Source organism: Procambarus clarkii, chromosome 80 (genome assembly GCF_040958095.1).
Source record: "Procambarus clarkii isolate CNS0578487 chromosome 80, FALCON_Pclarkii_2.0, whole genome shotgun sequence".
Lineage (NCBI taxonomy): Eukaryota > Metazoa > Arthropoda > Malacostraca > Decapoda > Cambaridae > Procambarus > Procambarus clarkii.
The window spans coordinates 11,767,876-11,784,782 of record NC_091229.1 but is presented as its reverse complement, the minus strand read 5'-3'; the positions used below and the strand labels follow the sequence as shown (position 1 = coordinate 11,784,782).

At 45.2% G+C, this 16,907-nt stretch overlaps 1 long non-coding RNA gene across 1 annotated transcript; it reads right to left on the bottom strand.

Moving 5' to 3' along the window:
• Positions 1 to 505: 505 nt before the first annotated feature.
• On the bottom strand, positions 506 to 8,438 carry LOC138357754 (uncharacterized). The gene is made up of 3 exons (XR_011225133.1): positions 8,210 to 8,438; positions 4,764 to 4,807; positions 506 to 1,862 (listed from the first exon to the last, which is right to left on the bottom strand). It is a non-coding gene; the product is annotated as an uncharacterized lncRNA (long non-coding RNA).
• Between the last annotated feature and the right edge of the window lie 8,469 nt (positions 8,439 to 16,907).

The following is a 16,907-nucleotide window of genomic DNA, read 5'->3' as shown; positions in this document are numbered from 1 at the left end:
AAGCGAGACCGTCGTACTACCGTCAAGTCCAAGTGGTTGGGATAAATCTTGAGACATCGACAATAATGATAATGTGGCTTGCAATATTCTCGTCTATGTGACTCATGTATGTGACAAAGCCCCAATAACCTTGTGGCGCCCCACTTACTACATATCGTCTGTCAGATTCAGTTGCCAGTACCCCTAGTATATAGAAAAAATATATATGTTAGACATAGTATTCAAACAATGAGTCACAATAACATGGCTGAAGATATAATGACCAAACCACACATCAGAAAACAAAAAAAGACGACGTTTCGGTCCATCTAGACGATTTATCAAGTCTTGTGATCAGCTTGATATTGGTCCGTGTTGATAATTGTCCAGGACGGACCCTAAACGCCGTCGTTTCTTCGTTTTCTGATGTGTGGTTTGGTCATCATAGGCCTGGTATTGTTTACTTAGGCCTAGCAGCTCCTCGAGATAACACAGGCATGGGTAGCATTAAGTAAACACGCTTAAGTGCTTATAAATGACTTTTTTTCTTTGTAATTCATATATTATTTTTTTTAACAGAATATCAATGACTAAAAATCTAGAAGAAGACAAACAGAATCTTTAATCTTTACTAGGTAATTGAGTCACTGTTAGTCAGCAACTGGCTTTACTTAATATTAGTGTTTTGCGTAAGATACGATCAGACGAGGACGAGGGTCTTGATAACTATGTATGCAGAACTTCAATATATTGGTTAACAGAATAGACAAATATAGCAACTTATAAATCTATTTATAATTACTTATATCCTAGTTTATATAAAAAATCTAGAAAACTTTCAAGCAAAGATATTATGATCTAAGCTGAAGTATAATCGAAGTGTATAACCAAGCTTACTCTTAATACATAAATGAGTTTTGGATTCACAAACTAATATCGCCACTAATTACTAGAAGGTTATCTTAGGGTGTTGTGCTGTTCTGCCTTTATTGTGTCCTGTTCTTCATTTATTGTGCGTTGGTCTGCATTTCTTGTGACTTGTTCTACTTTTATTGCCTGTTCTACATGTCTTGTGCTTTGTTCTACTTGTATTGAGCCCTGTTCTTTATTTGCATTGTTCTTTATTTATTGCATTGTTCTTTATTTATTGCAGTGTTCTTTATTTCCGTTGTTCTTTATTTATTGCTTTGTTTTTTATTTATTACATTGTTTTCTTATGTTATGTACATTTTTTATCATTTATTATGTGTTGTTGTCAAGTCATGTGTATTGTTTTGCATTTATTGTTGGTATTCAGCATTTATTTCATGAGGTTCTTAATGTCTTTTGCATTATTTTTTAATTATCGAGTGTTGTTTTGCTGGTCTCATGCATTATTCTTTGTTTATTGTCTTGTGCGTTGTTATGCATATCTTGATACGTTCATACAAGTTGTGCCATCTTGAGGTTGACAGTTGCTGGGAGACAACTGTGGAGTCAAGGTGTCAACTCGTCCAAGTGAGCTGGAACATCTTAGGGTGTGTTTCCCGGACAGGTTCCAAGCATTCGTGATAGATGAAAGTATTCTAGACGTGTGTAATGCTGGTTTTATTAAGGAATATTACACAGCGCCTCTACTGGCTGAAATAATTTCAAAGATAATATGAAAACGCTCTTATTAATTGCTCCTACTGCGTACCCTATTGCCCCTCCTACAGTGTATACTTTTGCCCCTCCTACAGAGTGCCCTTTGTTCCTCCTGACCTTAGTTCATGCACTCCTTGCCACAGCCAGCAACAAGACAACACTTGTGGCCCCTGCCAGTCGTCCGACACTCCTGGTCAGAAGTACACTGGTCGTAGTATTGAATGCAGACCCTTCCGAACGAGTTGGGATCCGGACAGCTACTCTTGTGGAAAGTTTGTATTAGAAGTCGGAAATGGAAGAAAATGGGTTATAGAAACACTGATAATTAAGGTATATTAAATTAAGACTTAAAACGAATAAACAAGAGATATAAATTAAATTAGTTTTTATCAAGCTTTGCCATCTCCAATACAGAACATTTTAGTGTGATTTGGCAAGGAAATGAAGTTATTACAAGGATGTGTGATTGCTGAATTCTATCAAGTTTAGGTTAGACATATATTAATGTGTTTGGGTGGATATAAATAGGATAAGGGTGGAAAGGACCAATAGGAACTGCCCCACTTGAGCTATTTATTTGCAGTAGACTTAATACCCTTCCTGAGGTTAATAGGCCTTAAACTTAACATCAAGCTTTCTGGTTGGTCAATTATCTATTGTTGTGTCCTCAATAACCTTCCTCAGGTTGATAAGCTTTAAATCAAATACCAAACTTACTGGTTCATCAGAAAGCTATTATACAGTGGAACACATAACAAACGTATTATACAGTCCACCTTCAGTGGACTGTATAATACGTTTGTTATGTGTTCCACTTAACTCCACAGGGTTTGAATTTATTATTAAATAAACTTAATGTATGAACCTAAGTATTTGGTCAGTTCAGTTGACTGAATATAACTCTCAAATTATTTAACTCTCAAAGGACCAGCATCTTGGCATTGACTCTTCATCCTGTATGTATGATTGTCACTGAATGGGCTAAATATTATTTGAGAATTAATAATTACTTAATTATGGTCTAGTTTATCTAAGTAAGGTTAAGGAGGGAGACACAGAAAGAAACAGAGACAGATACACAAAGAGAAGGAGAAAGAGAGACAGGCAGGGAAGAGATAGATAGATAGAAAGAGAGGGACAAAGAAAGAAGAGAGAGACCGAGGGACAGACAGAGGAGAGAGAGACAGACAGAAGGAGAGAGACAAAGATTAGGACAGAGATAGCGAGAGAGAGAGAGAGAGGGGGGCAGAGAGAGAGAGAGAGAGAGAGAGAGAGAGAGAGAGAGAGAGAGAGAGAGAGAGAGAGAGAGAGAGAGAGAGAGAGAGAGAGAGAGAGAGAGAGAGAGAGAGAGAGAGAGAGAGAGAGAGAGGGGGGGGGCAGAGATAGAGAGAGAGAGAGAGAGAGAGAGAGAGAGAGAGAGAGAGAGAGAGAGAGAGAGAGAGAGAGAGAGAGAGAGAGAGAGAGAGAGAGAGAGAGAGAGAGAGAGAGACAGACAGAGACAGACAGACAGACAGACAGACAGACAGACAGACAGACAGACAGACAGACAGACAGACAGACAGAGACAGACAGGAAGACAGAGAGACAGAGAGAGACAGAGGGAAAGGCAGAAATGAGGAGAGGCAGAGACAGAGAGATAGAAACAGAAAGAACGAAACAAACAGCAAGAGAAATAGACAGAGAGAAGGAAACAGAGAGAGAGAGAGACAGAAGGAAACAGAGAGGCAAGGCGAGAGACAGAGAGACACGGGTGGGCAGGAGACTGGACGAGCGGCTGGGTGACATGTTGCAGATCTAGGAGTGAGGCGCACATTGGCTGGCTACAGTCCCTCGCCCACGGTCACAGTCACTACACCTAGGGGGGAGGGGGGGGGGGGGGAGAAATAGTCTATCCCTTTGAGATGTATATTTTTTCTTGTCACAATAAACATAATTTAACCTGAACTTGAACTGCAAAACCGTTTCTGTCTGCAAGATAGTTTCATATTTCATAATGAGATCCTCCCGTACACACCAACAGTGTTTGTAATATTGTTTACCTATCAGTACTTCCCACACACACACACACACACACACACACACACACACACACACACACACACACACACACACACACACACACACACCAGAATCTCACACACCATGGGACACAAACAAACACACCAAACACACACACAAACATCCCAAACACACTACACACACTAAATATAGTACAAACAGAAACACACCCACATCACATACACAAATGCATTAGGAAGTGATGTGGTGGAGGCTGACTCCATACACAGTTTCAAGTGTAGATATGACAGAGCCCGATAGGCTCAGGAATCTGTACACCTGTTGATTGACGGTTGAGAGGCGGGACCAAAGAGCCAGAGCTCAACCCCCGCAAACACAACTAGGTGAGTACAACTAGGTGAGTACACACACACACACACACACACACACACACACACACACACACACACACACACACACACACACACACACACACACACACACACACACACACACACACACACACACACACACACACACACACACTCACACACACACACACACACTCACACACACACACACACACACACACACACACACACACACACACACACACACACACACACACACACACACACACACACACACACACACACACACACACACACACACACTCACACACACAAAGTTAGAAAAGGTTCAGAGGTAGGCCACCAGGCTAGTCCCCGAGCTGAGAGGGATGAGCTACGAGGAAAGATAGATAGCTCTCTCTTTGTCTGTCTGTCTGTCTGTCTGTCTGTCTGTCTGACTGTCTGTCTGTCTGTCTGTCTGTCTGTCTGTCTGTCTGTCTGTCTGTCTGTCTGTCTGTCTGTCTGTCTGTCTGTCTGTCTGTCTGTGTCTGTCTGTCTGTCTGTCTGTCTGTCTGTCTGTCTGTCTGTCTGTCTGTCTGTCTGTCTGTCTGACTGTCTGTCTCTGTCTCTGTCTCTCTCTCTCTCTCTCTCTCTCTCTCTCTCTCTCTCTCTCTCTCTCTCTCTCTCTCTCTCTCTCTCTCTCTCTCTCTCTCTCTCTCTCTCTCTCTCTCTAGTGTTGGTACAAGGACAACATACCAACCAGACACTCTAATAACATTAATAAGGACAACATACAAACAGTGTACTTACCCAGCATAGTGTGTGCTCTTAGATGTTGTTCCCACAACAACAATCTGATAAAACAACAAAACATTTATTATTAATATATATGGCTCGTATAACTGAAAGTAATTTAGGATGATTTAATAACTCTAACGTTTATGAAATGTTTGCAAAGTCCATCTGGTCCTACTTACCAAATCTCTTGCCTAATGTTTTGCCCGACCTCAAGTCCAGTCTCTCACCCAATGTCTTGTCCAACCTCTAGTCCAATCTCTTACAAAATATTTTGTCCAATCTCTAATCCAATCTCTCTTCCAATGTCTTGTCCAACCTCTAGTCCAGTCTCTCACCCAATGTCTTGTCCAACCTCTAGCCCAGTCTCTTACAAAATATTTTGTCCAACCTCCAGTCCAATCTCTCTTCCAATGTCTTGGCCTACCTCTAGTCCAGTCTCTCACCCAATGTCTTGTCCAACCTCTAGTCCAGTCTTTTACAAAATATTTTGTCCAACCTCTAGTCCAATCTCTCTTCCAATGTCTTGCCCAACCTCTAGTCCAGTTTCTCTCCCAATATCTTGTCCAACCTCTAGTCCAGTCTCTCACCCACTGTCTTGTCCAACCTCTAGTCCAGTCTCTTACAAAATATTTTGTCCAACCACTAGTCCAATCTCTCTTCCAATGTCTTGTCCAACCTCTAGTCCAGTCTCTCACCCAATGTCTTGTCCAACCTCTAGTCCAGTCTCTCATCCAATGGCTTGTCCAACCTCTAGTCCAGTCTCTCACCCAATGTCTTGTCCAACCTCTAGTCCAGTCTCTAACCCAATGTCTTGTCCAAACTCTAGTCCAGTCTCTCACCCAATGTCTTGTCCAACCTCTAGTTCAGTCTCTCGCCCAATATATTGTCCAACCTCTAGTCCAATCTCTCTTCCAATGTCTTGTCCAACCTCTAGTCCAGTCTCTCGCCCAATATATTGTCCAATCTCTAGTCCAGTCTCTCATCCAATGGCTTGTCCAACCTCTAGTCCAGTCTCTCACCCAATGTCTTGTCCAACCTCTAGTCCAATCTCTCTTCCAATGTCTTGTCCAACCTCTAGTCCAGTCTCTCGCCCAATATATTGTCCAATCTCTAGTCCAGTCTCTCATCCAATGGCTTGTCCAACCTCTAGTCCAGTCTCTCACCCAATGTCTTGTCCAACCTCTAGTCCAATCTCTCTTCCAATGTCTTGTCCAACCTCTAGTCCAGTCTCTCGCCCAATATATTGTCCAATCTCTAGTCCAGTCTCTGATCCAATGGCTTGTCCAACCTCTAGTCCAGAGTCTCACCCAATGTCTTGTCCAACCACTAGTCCAATCTCTCTTCCAATGTCTTGTCCAACCTCTAGTCCAGTCTCTCACCCAATGTCTTGTCCAACCTCTAGTCCAATCTCTCTTCCAATGTCTTGTCCAACCTCTAGTCCAGTCTCTCGCCCAATATATTGTCCAATCTCTAGTCCAGTCTCTCATCCAATGGCTTGTCCAACATCTAGTCCAGTCTCTCGCCCAATGTCTTGTCCAACCTCTAGTCCAGTCTCTCACCCAATGTCTTGTCCAACCTCTAGTCCAGTCTCTCACCCATTGTTTTGTCCAACATCTAGTCCAGTCTCTCGCCCAATGTCTTGTCCAACCTCTAGTCCAGTCTCTCACCCAATGTCTTGTCCAACCTCTAGCCCAGTCTCTCACCCAATGTCTTGTTCTACCTCTAGCCCAGTCTCTCACCCAATGTCTTGTCCAACCTCTAGTCCAGTCTCTCACCCAATGTCTTGTCCAACCTCTAGTCCAGTCTCTCGCCCAATATATTGTCCAATCTCTAGTCCAGTCTCTCATCCAATGGCTTGTCCAACATCTAGTCCAGTCTCTCGCCCAATGTCTTGTCCAACCTCTAGTCCAGTCTCTCACCCAATGTCTTGTCCAACCTCTAGTCCAGTCTCTCACCCAATGTCTTGTCCAACCTCTAGCCCAGTCTCTCACCCAATGTCTTGTCCAACCTCTAGTCCAGTCTCTCACCCATTGTCTTGTCCAACCTCTAGCCCAGTCTCTCACCCAATGTCTTGTCCAACCTCTAGCCCAGTCTCTCGCCCAATGTCTTGTCCAACCTCTAGTCCAGTCTCTCACCCAATGTCTTGTCCAACCTCTAGTCCAGTCTCTCACCCATTGTCTTGTCCAACCTCTAGTCCAGTCTCTCACCCATTGTCTTGTCCAACCTCTAGTCCAGTCTCTCGCCCAATGTCTTGTCCAACCTCTAGTCCAGTCTCTCACCCAATGTCTTGTCCAACCTCTAGCCCAGTCTCTCACCCAATGTCTTGTCCAACCTCTAGCCCAGTCTCTCGCCCAATGTCTTGCCCAACCACTGACCTAGTCTCTTGCTGAATTTCTTTCCTATTTATTTGCCCAATCTCTTGCACAGTCTATTGTGTAATCTTTTGTATAGTCATTTGGAGAATCCGTTTCATTAATCTCTTGTCTACTCTCATGCCCAATCTCTTTAATTATATATTTCCTAATATTTGGCTCAACCTCAAGCTATTTTCTGCTGCCAATGTTTTGGTCATTCTATTGCTCACTCTGTTTGCTCAGTGTCTTGCCAATTTTTATACTCAGTGTCTTGCTCAATCTCTTGCCAATCAATTTCGTAATCTCTTGCTCAATCTTTCAACTAATTTCCTGCTCTTTTGCGTAATCTCTTGGCCAATCTCTTGTTCAATCGGTTAATCAATCTCTTGCACAATAACTTTCCCAATCTCTACTCCTTTTCATAATATCTTGGCCAATCTCTTATCCAATCTCTGGCTCAATCTGTTGTTTATTTGTTTTACTTTCTCAGTGGTACAGTGCTAAACTATTGACCTACTACACCACAAGTTTTAGTTCTGCACCACTGAAATACAACATTTCAAAGTTGTGTACTGTACTACTGAACCACCACACCACAATGGTTGACTGCTGTACTTCTGAACCACCACTCCACAGTGGTTAACTGCTGAACCACTGAACCACCACTCCACAATGGTTAACTACTGTACCACTGAACCACAACCCCATAAAGTTGACTGCTGCACCAATCAACTCATTCTTTCTGAGCTCAAAGAGTGTGGGATCCATTGCAACTCGTAGGAAGGGGGTTCATTACCACTCACAGGAGGGATATGGGGTCTATAACCACGTTAAAGAAATGGTTCTGAAACCCTTTCAAAGATGGCTATGGAGGGGGGGGGCATGTCCATTGCTACTCACAGGATGGCTATGGGGTTCACTGACACTCACAGGATGATTATTGGATGTAATACCAAACACAGGATAGGGATAATGTCCAATACCACTCACAGGATGGATATGGGGATGTATGATAAATTAAGTCAATAAACAATATTAAATAAGATTGTGATTGAATACTGACCTCTTACCTCTGGAACCAAGGCATTAAAAATCTTCACTCACCGCAAACAACAGAGCTGAGAGCAGCAAGAGCTTCATCGTGGCTTCTGCTGGAGAGGTGAAGGTGTTGACGACTGCTTGAGAGGAGGTGATACTGACCAAGACCTGTGGCAGGTGAATGGTTCAGTAGGTGTTGCTGGCGGGACACGTGTGGCTGGTGTGGGGTTCCCCGGGCGCTTAAGGATGTATTGAGAGATGTTCCCCAAGGAGAGCGCTGGCACCTCTCACAGTTCCCTGTGTCCGCGCTGCGTAAAAACTGGAGCTGTGTTGTCAAGCCGGAGCCGCAGCTAACCAGTCCAGGACGACGCATAATATGACTCGTTTTCTTAAGTCATTGGTCGACCTGGCAACCTCTGGGTTCCTGGAACACTGTTGAGTCTCTCCTGAATATGATCCTTTTCCTCAACACTGATTACCTCACACTGCTTACCTAACTTTGTTTATATAGCAGTGTTATCCTAACAGTGCTTATAGCAGTGTTACCCTAACAGTGCTTATAGCAGTGTTACCCTAACAGTGCTTGTATAGCAGTGTTACGCTAACAGTGCTTATAGCAGTGTTAACCTAACAGTGCTTATAGTAGTGTTTGTATGACAGTGCTTGTATAGCAGTGCATACCAATAGGGCCTATATATCAGTGCTTATATAGTAGTGCACACTTAATTGGGCCTATATAGAAGTGCTTACCTTGCATTGTTTACATAGCAGTGTTAGCCTAACACTAAATGAATGTGTGGCCACGTCTGTGGTAGAAAATAATAATAATAATAAAAACAATCTGCTTATATAGCAGTGATTGTATAACAGTGCTTATATAACAGTGCTTGTATAACAGTGATTATATATCAGTGTTAGCGTAACAGTGCTTATATTGCAATACTTACGTTTATATAGATATGTTAGCCTAATAGTGTTTATATAACAGTGCTTATATAGCAATGCTTACCTAACAGTGTTTATATAGCAGTGCTTACCAAACATTGTTTATATAGCAGTGCCTTCCTAACAGTGTTTATATTACAATGCTTAGCTACCAGTGCTTAAATAGTATTGCTTACCTAACATTGCTTTTATAGCAGTGCTTACCGAACAGTACTTATATAGCAGTGCTTACCGAACAGTACTTATATAGCAGTGCTTACCTAACATTGTTTACATAGAAGTGCTTACATAACAGTGCTTATATAGCAATGTTTACCAAACAGTGCTTACATAACAGTGCTTATATAGCAGCGCCTATATAGCAGTACTTACCTTACAGTGCTTGTAAATTAGTGTTTATGTATCAATGCTTATAATGCAGTGATTACCTAATTACCTGTTACCTGTTTATGTAGCATTTATTATATAGTAGGGCTTACCTAGCATTATTTATATAGTAGGGCTTACCTAGCATTATTTATATAGTAGGGCTTACCTAGCATTATTTATATAGCAACGTTAGCCTAACAATGGTTATATAGCAGTGCTTATATAGTAGTATAACATATTTATGTTATTTATATAGTAGTGCTTATCAATCACTGGTTATATAGCAGTGTTCATAGAGCAGTGTTTAAAGAGCAGTGTTTAAAGAGCAGTGCTTATGTGGCAGTGCTAACTTAACAGTGCTTATATCAGTGATAATACAGCAGTGCGTACATAGCAGTGCTTACCTAATAGAGCATATATAGCTGTGCTTTCCTAACATTGTTTTATATCAGTGCTTACCTAACAGTACTTATATATCAGTCCTTACCTCACAGAGCTTATATAACAATGTTAGCCTGTGTTTATAAACAGCACTTAACTGACAGTGCTTTTATAGCACTGCTTTGTGCTTATGACAGTGCTGAACTAACGTTGCATATATAGCAGTGCTTACATAACAGTGTTTATATAATAGTGCTTACCTAACAGTGCTTATATAGCATTGCCTATCTAATAGTGCATATATAACAGTGAGGTAGCTTAACTATGTTTATAAACAGCACTTATCTGTCAGTGCTTATATGACATTGCTTACCTAACAGTGTTTATGAGAGTGCCCACCAAACAGTGCTTCTATAGCAGTACATATATGCATTGATTACCTAAGAGTGCTTACTTAACAGTGCTTATAGCAATGTTTACCTCACAGTGCCTACCTCACAATGCACAATCAATACCTCACCACCTCTCAATCGTGATTTGTGGAGTCACCTAGGCTCCACAAAGGAGCTGTGATTGGTGGATTTGAGCACAGAGGGGACCCGCTGGTCCGGTCCTGGTTTGGGCGCCAAAATTCATTCTGAACGATGCCGTTGCGTTAGATGGGTGTGTTTACGTAGCGAAGGCCAAGCTTCAAGAAGTGACACCTAAGTCATTCCCATCTCATAGTACAATCGACGCGACTCTGCCGTAGAGAGGCAGAATCTGGAATCCGCAAGTGAAAGTACCTTGATTTAGTGAGGAGAGTGTTTACACTTTGCAGCAGAAGTAAAGTCGTCGGTCGCATGATAGCCGAGCAGATGCAACATACTGTGTCGGTTAGTTCCGCGATTAGTATTGACATCGTTCGTCATCCATGCCTTAGTCTAAAGGTATCTGATAGAGACGAAAATGGGGAAGGCTTCCCTGTGTTGTGGGGGAGCCTTCATTCTTCACCCCTGGCTCACGCTGCACCACGCCGTGAGAGCACGCTGTGGTCATCCGTGGTTTTGTCTAACCATGAGGGGGTAGTGAGGGAGATCTTCAGCTCTGCAGTGCTTAGGCAGTATGAATGAGTTTGAGTGATTGTGGAGGCCGGCCAAGGTAAAGTGAGTACTCTCTGGTGTATTGGTGTAAGACTCAGTAACTGAATTCAAATCTCAGGGATCCATCTAACATTGTCCATAAAACACGTGTTCATGTGATCAGGAATTGTAGACGCGTGAGCAACACCTGTATAATTAACGCCAAGCAGTCCGAGGGAAGAACCCAACTGTGTGTGAAGGACGTAAAGTTGTGTCGGCTAATTACCGTCATTGTAGTAACTTTTCCATTTTAAAGTGGGATTTATGTGTTGCATGATTTATATTCCATATGTGATATCTTTCCAGGAGTATCCAGTTCCGGCAGTGAATAACAGTAATGTATCTGTGACTGTGTACTGGGAGAATTCCCAGTAGTGTTTACTGTAATATTTGTGCTCTCCGCTTCTGGCTAGTGTTTACGTTGGGTGATCGCTTGTTTGCCCTGCTGGTGGTGGTTTGCCACTGACAGGGTGACGTTTGCTTAGCCATGGGGACGTCTCGCCCTCCAATGACGAGGACGCTGTTAGCTGGTCTGGCGTTTACGGTGCCGGTGGACCATCCATTGGTTGGTGTCGCCCTGGTGGACGTGCTGCATGTGCAGCTGTCGGACCTGGTGGGCATCCAGCTGCTTCAGGGCCACCGTGCTGTAGTCAAGTTCCGCCTCCAGGCTGCCTTTCAGGCGTTTCTCGAGCGGTGTGAGGGGCGTGTTTACCCTCTCCCTGATACTGCTGGCTCCGTTAAGGTAGTGAATCTCAGTGTCACCTTGACGTCTGTGACGGTGCATGGTGCCCCCTTCGAATTTCAGGACGACTTTTTAACCTCCTGTTTCGAACGGTTTGGGGCTGTGTTAAGTGTTCGATGGAATAAGGTCGTTGCCGGGCACTGTGTTGGTATGCTTAACGGCTCCCGCACCCTGACGATGTCGCTGAAGTGTAGTGTACCGTCGTCGATGTCCGTGTTGGGATACACGCTCCGCTGCCAGTACCGGGGTCAACCGCGCACCTGTTATCGGTGTGGTCACGAAGGTCATCTGGCTGCGGCGTGCGACGTGGGAGCAACTGGTCGTGTGCATGTTCTTCGTGCGGAGGATTTTCCGCCCCTGTTGCGTTCGGGCGGTGTGGGTGCTGTGCCTGAGGCGCCTGTCTGCTGCTCCGCCTGTTGAGGCGAGTTCTCTGGCCCGTGCGACACGTCAGGAGACTGCTGTGGCCCCTGGGGTTGTTGAGCCGGTGTGTGAGGGTGACGGGGCGTCGCCTGCGCTGCGTGTAGTGCAGGGTGTCCCGGTGGAGGTTCATGTCCCGCCCCCGCCTGTGGATGTGGTAACGGCTCCTAGGGCCGAGGGTTTTGCTGTTTTGGTGGGGGTGCTTCAGCAAGGTGAGGTGCCTGCCGTGCCTGTGTGTGTTAACGACTGTAGTTCTGCTCTTTCCATTCCTTTGCAGAAGCGTGCACGTCGGTGTTCTGAGGCTGTTTCCGTGGATGATGTAGACAGTGTGGGTGATGTGGCCTCTGTGGACTCTTCGGTCGGTGCGGGTGTGGCCTGTGTGGATGTAACGATGGTGGCCGTGCATGCGGCGGGGCCTGCTGGGCGTGGTGTGGTGCGGCCTGTCTCGAAGCGTTCGCGGCGGGCTCGGAGTGTGTCTCCCCTTCGTGGTGTGCCTTGGGAGGAGGTGGGGGAGTATGGTGCTCTGGCGTTCCCCGCCGTGGATGATGGTGCTGTGCGGGGCTCCGAAGTTGCTACCTGTGTCCCCCTTCCTGTGTCACCTGCTGTTGGATCCCCGCAGTGGGGGGTTGTCCCTGATGATCGGGACCTCGTCGTGATGTTGCGGAAAGATGTGCGCCGGGGGGCCTCGGCTCCTGTGCCCTGTGGTGGGGTCGCTGCCGCGCCTGCATCCCCCGCTGTTGCCCCTCCTTCATTGCCCCGGTCTGGTGGTTGCCTAGTCCCGTCTGCTGGGGTCGTGCCCTGTGAGGGTCCGGAGTTGGGCCCTAATTGGGATGCCCGGGTGCTTCCGATCCCATGGTGCTCGTCCACTATCTGGGTATCGTCTGAGAAGGTGTTTGTTTATAGGGTGCCGGATAGGATGTCTCAGCCGAGGGTACTGCCTGATGGCCGGCTGCCCGCCGACCTGTGGGTGATTTGGGAAGCGTACTGCTTTCGCTTTCCGATACGCAAGTTTCCGGAGAAGTATTAGTTCCCGTCTTGCGCACACGGCTACGCCGTGCCTGAATCAGCTGCCGCCGTGACCACGACTCCCCGTCCCCCGGTGCGGGGAGTCTCCCTCTGACGTTCGCCTCTGTTTTCGTCGCCACTCCTCTCTCTACGGCCCATCACATCTACCGCTTTTGACTTTCTTCTCCTCACCATCAACGCATCTCCTTACATCTGTCCTGGTGCAGTCATCGGGAGGGTTACCCCTTCATGCAAACTGCACCTATTCTCAAGAAGAAGAAGATAAGTAATATTTGTACCAGTGTATTTGTTATACAAAGTGTGTGTTGTGTGACTTTTGGGCGGAGAATACATATTTTATTTCCCTGTGGGTGGTGTGACGTCCATTGCAGGCGGCTGCAAAGTGTACCACGTTGTGTGCTGTCTGTATGACAAGACCTTGGGTGTAATCTTCATTTGTTTGACAAATTAAGGATTCAGTGAGAGTTAATGAGGGTCATTAACTTCACCTAGGGGTAGCACATTGCTTGATGAGGGAACTGTCGTGTTGAGATTAATGTAATACGTACGAGAGCAATTAGTGGTCCGTGGGACAGCTGATTAGTCACTCTAGCTAATTAGGGTAATTAGCATCGTCAAAGTGAGTTAACACAGTGGTGAGGGACTGTCGAGGGAGCGACGGTAATTGTGTTAACGTAAATTGCTCTTGACTAATTATCTGCCCATTGGACGCATCATTAATTATCATTGCCCATTATTCTCTCATTTATCTTTTTATGTTGTGATCATATTCCCTCTGTTCCTTCTATCCTATATTGTCGTGAGATTGAATTGCATTTGCCTAAGTTTGTATTTTAACCCTCTTACTCTGACAACAGTCTTGTTGTGAACTTCTGGGTGTTTTACTCAACCACTTGGGGGTGGACGGTCTCGCTTCCTGCAGATCGATGTTCAATCCCCGACTGTCCAAGTGCTTGGACGTCATTCCTTTTCCTCTGTCCCATCTCAAATCCTTATCCTGACCCCTTCCAAATGTTAAATAGTTGTAATGGCTTGGCGCTTTCCCCCTGATAATTTTCTTTCCTTCTGGGTGTTTTAAATTTTCACGAGTCATGGGAGGCAGGTGGTGTCAGTGGTTGTCATGGGAGGCAGGTGGTGTCAGTGGTTGTCATGGGAGGCAGGTGGTGTCAGTGGTTGTCATGGGAGGCAGGTGGTGTCAGTGGTTGTCATGGGAGGCAGGTGGTGTCAGTGGTTGTCATGGGAGGCAGGTGGTGTCAGTGGTTGTCATGGGAGGCAGGTGGTGTCAGTGGTTGTCATAGATCCCATAACAACCACTCACACCACCCACCTGCCTCTCATGACACCACTGACACCATCTACCACCCATAACAACCACCTGCCTCTCATGACACCACTGACACCATCTACCACCCATAACAACCACCTGCCTCTCATGACACCACTGACACCATCTACCACCCATAACAACCACCTGCCTCTCATGACACCACTGACACCATCTACCACCCATAACAACCACCTGCCTCTCATGACACCACTGACACCATCTACCACCCATAACAACTACCTGCCTCTCATGACACCATCTACCACCCATAACAACCACCTGCATCTCATGACACCATCTACCACCCATAACAACCACCTGCCTCTCATGACACCATCTACCACCCATAACAACCACCTGCCTCTCATGACACCATCTACCACCCATAACAACCACCTGCCTCTCATGACACCATCTACCACCCATAACAACCACCTGCCTCTCATGACACCATCTACCACCCATAACAACCACCTGCCTCTCATGACACCATCTACCACCCATAACATCCACTCACACCACTGGACTTATTCGGTAAATATTCGTTAATCTTCTGTATATATATATGAGATACCATTTTTTTCTTTCCATACAGAAGGGCAGGGGAAGTGGTGCTGCCTTGTTTGCAGGGTCGTCTTATGCAGCAAATATAGGCCTAAAACTGAAATATACTCCTATTTTTTTTTTTTTGGGGGGGGGGGGTTGACCTATGCGCCAGATCGACTTGTTCGCCGGCATATACGGTACCTAGGTTTTTTATTTATGTTGAAGGTTCTCTTGACTATTCCTAGATTTTTTTTACTGCTGCTTCCACTTGTTGTGAAACCTTTAGTGATTAGTGGATGCTGACTCCAAGGTCTTTATCTTAAACAATCTGTTGCAAGGTACTGTTGTTGATCTAGTAGATGTTGGTGGAACATTGTTATACTCCAAATGCAAGGCCATGCACAATTCCACGATTATTAAAAATCATTTCCAGTCTTCCAATAATTTGTGGAGTTCATGTAGATCTCTTTGCAAGACCTCAAAGTAATTTTCACTTCCTACGATTCCATAAATCCAATCCATCATTCTGTTTAGATAGTAATTTATGCGACTATGTAGACAATCATACATATACTGAATTGATATTTTGGACAATTAGATAGTAGAATTTGGTACTATTCACTTTATAAGAGTCCAGAAAAATAAAGGTAACAACCAAATCTATATATTCCTAGGCCTAGTAAATCCTATATTATGAACTTTATTAGGCCTAGTACATATAGGATGTGTGACGGTGTTCCCCCTCCCCTATATTTCTCCCACGCCAGCTGTAAGAGTCATATCCACTTTACCCGAGCGTTCTCTACGTTACGGGCAACAGTTTGATATATGTGGGAGCACGAAGTGTTCTCGCGGTGGCGAGAAATTCGTAAAAGACGAGAAATTTGGCCTTTGGTTTAGGCCCTTTAGGACGCCAATATGGGGCCCACCCCCCTCCGTTTTGCTGCCAAAACTGTGTGACGTCAGTGGCACCAGATTGGTCACTAACAGTGACGTGGCACAGGGAGCCAATGAAAATCGCCCCTGGCAAGTATGACGTCACGAAGGCAGGGGGACCGGTGATCGCGCCTCTTTGGCGCCACCAGTCTGACACGACATGTCAAGGTGGACGGATGTGCGAAGGTTGGTCCTGTCAGAATTTGACAGTTGTACCCCGCTCTCATGGATTTTATGCATCACCCGTAGTCTGCAAGTACGCTGAGAGGTCTTCCTTCATTCCATGTGTGGACCGAAGAGGGAATCGACGGAATATTGAGCATCAAGTGCTCCAGGAACAGGTACTGTGCAAGAGTGAAGACTAGACAGTGACGTCTGATAGCTTCACAGTGACGACATAGCGGCTGGGCCAATCCACCGGGAAGCAGTGAAAGAAGAAAACTAATTGGGAATCAGGACGACTGCAGCCGAGAAGTAGGTTGGCAGCCGTAGTTGTGAGGAGAAGTTGACGGCCGGGAGACCGACTCCAACCCTGCAAGACGTTGTGGAGGAGCACGGATCTGCGGAGGACAGAGCACGGTGACGACGCATTTATTTTGGGACGTTGATTGGGTTCCTGGAGAACACATCAGTGTGTGTGTGGGGGGGCATTCCTTACACCGAGGTGAAAGCCGGGACCAGGAGCTACAATTCAACTCTCACCGGAGGGCGAGTCTACATCAGTGAGGTGGAAGTAGGTGATTCTAGTTTCCCTCCCAATTCCCCTTTAGTCAGCTATATATTTAGCCAGAGTATCTTTCATGTCGTGAGCAAGGCTCACTAATGTCTATGTCATGGTAGGACACAGTTGTGAGAAGTGAGGCTGTAGAAAGCTCTCACGGTATATATATGTGTGGTGTGTGGATGCACCTGGAATTATTGAGGAATTTACTGTGTCGTTGATGATTTCTTTCA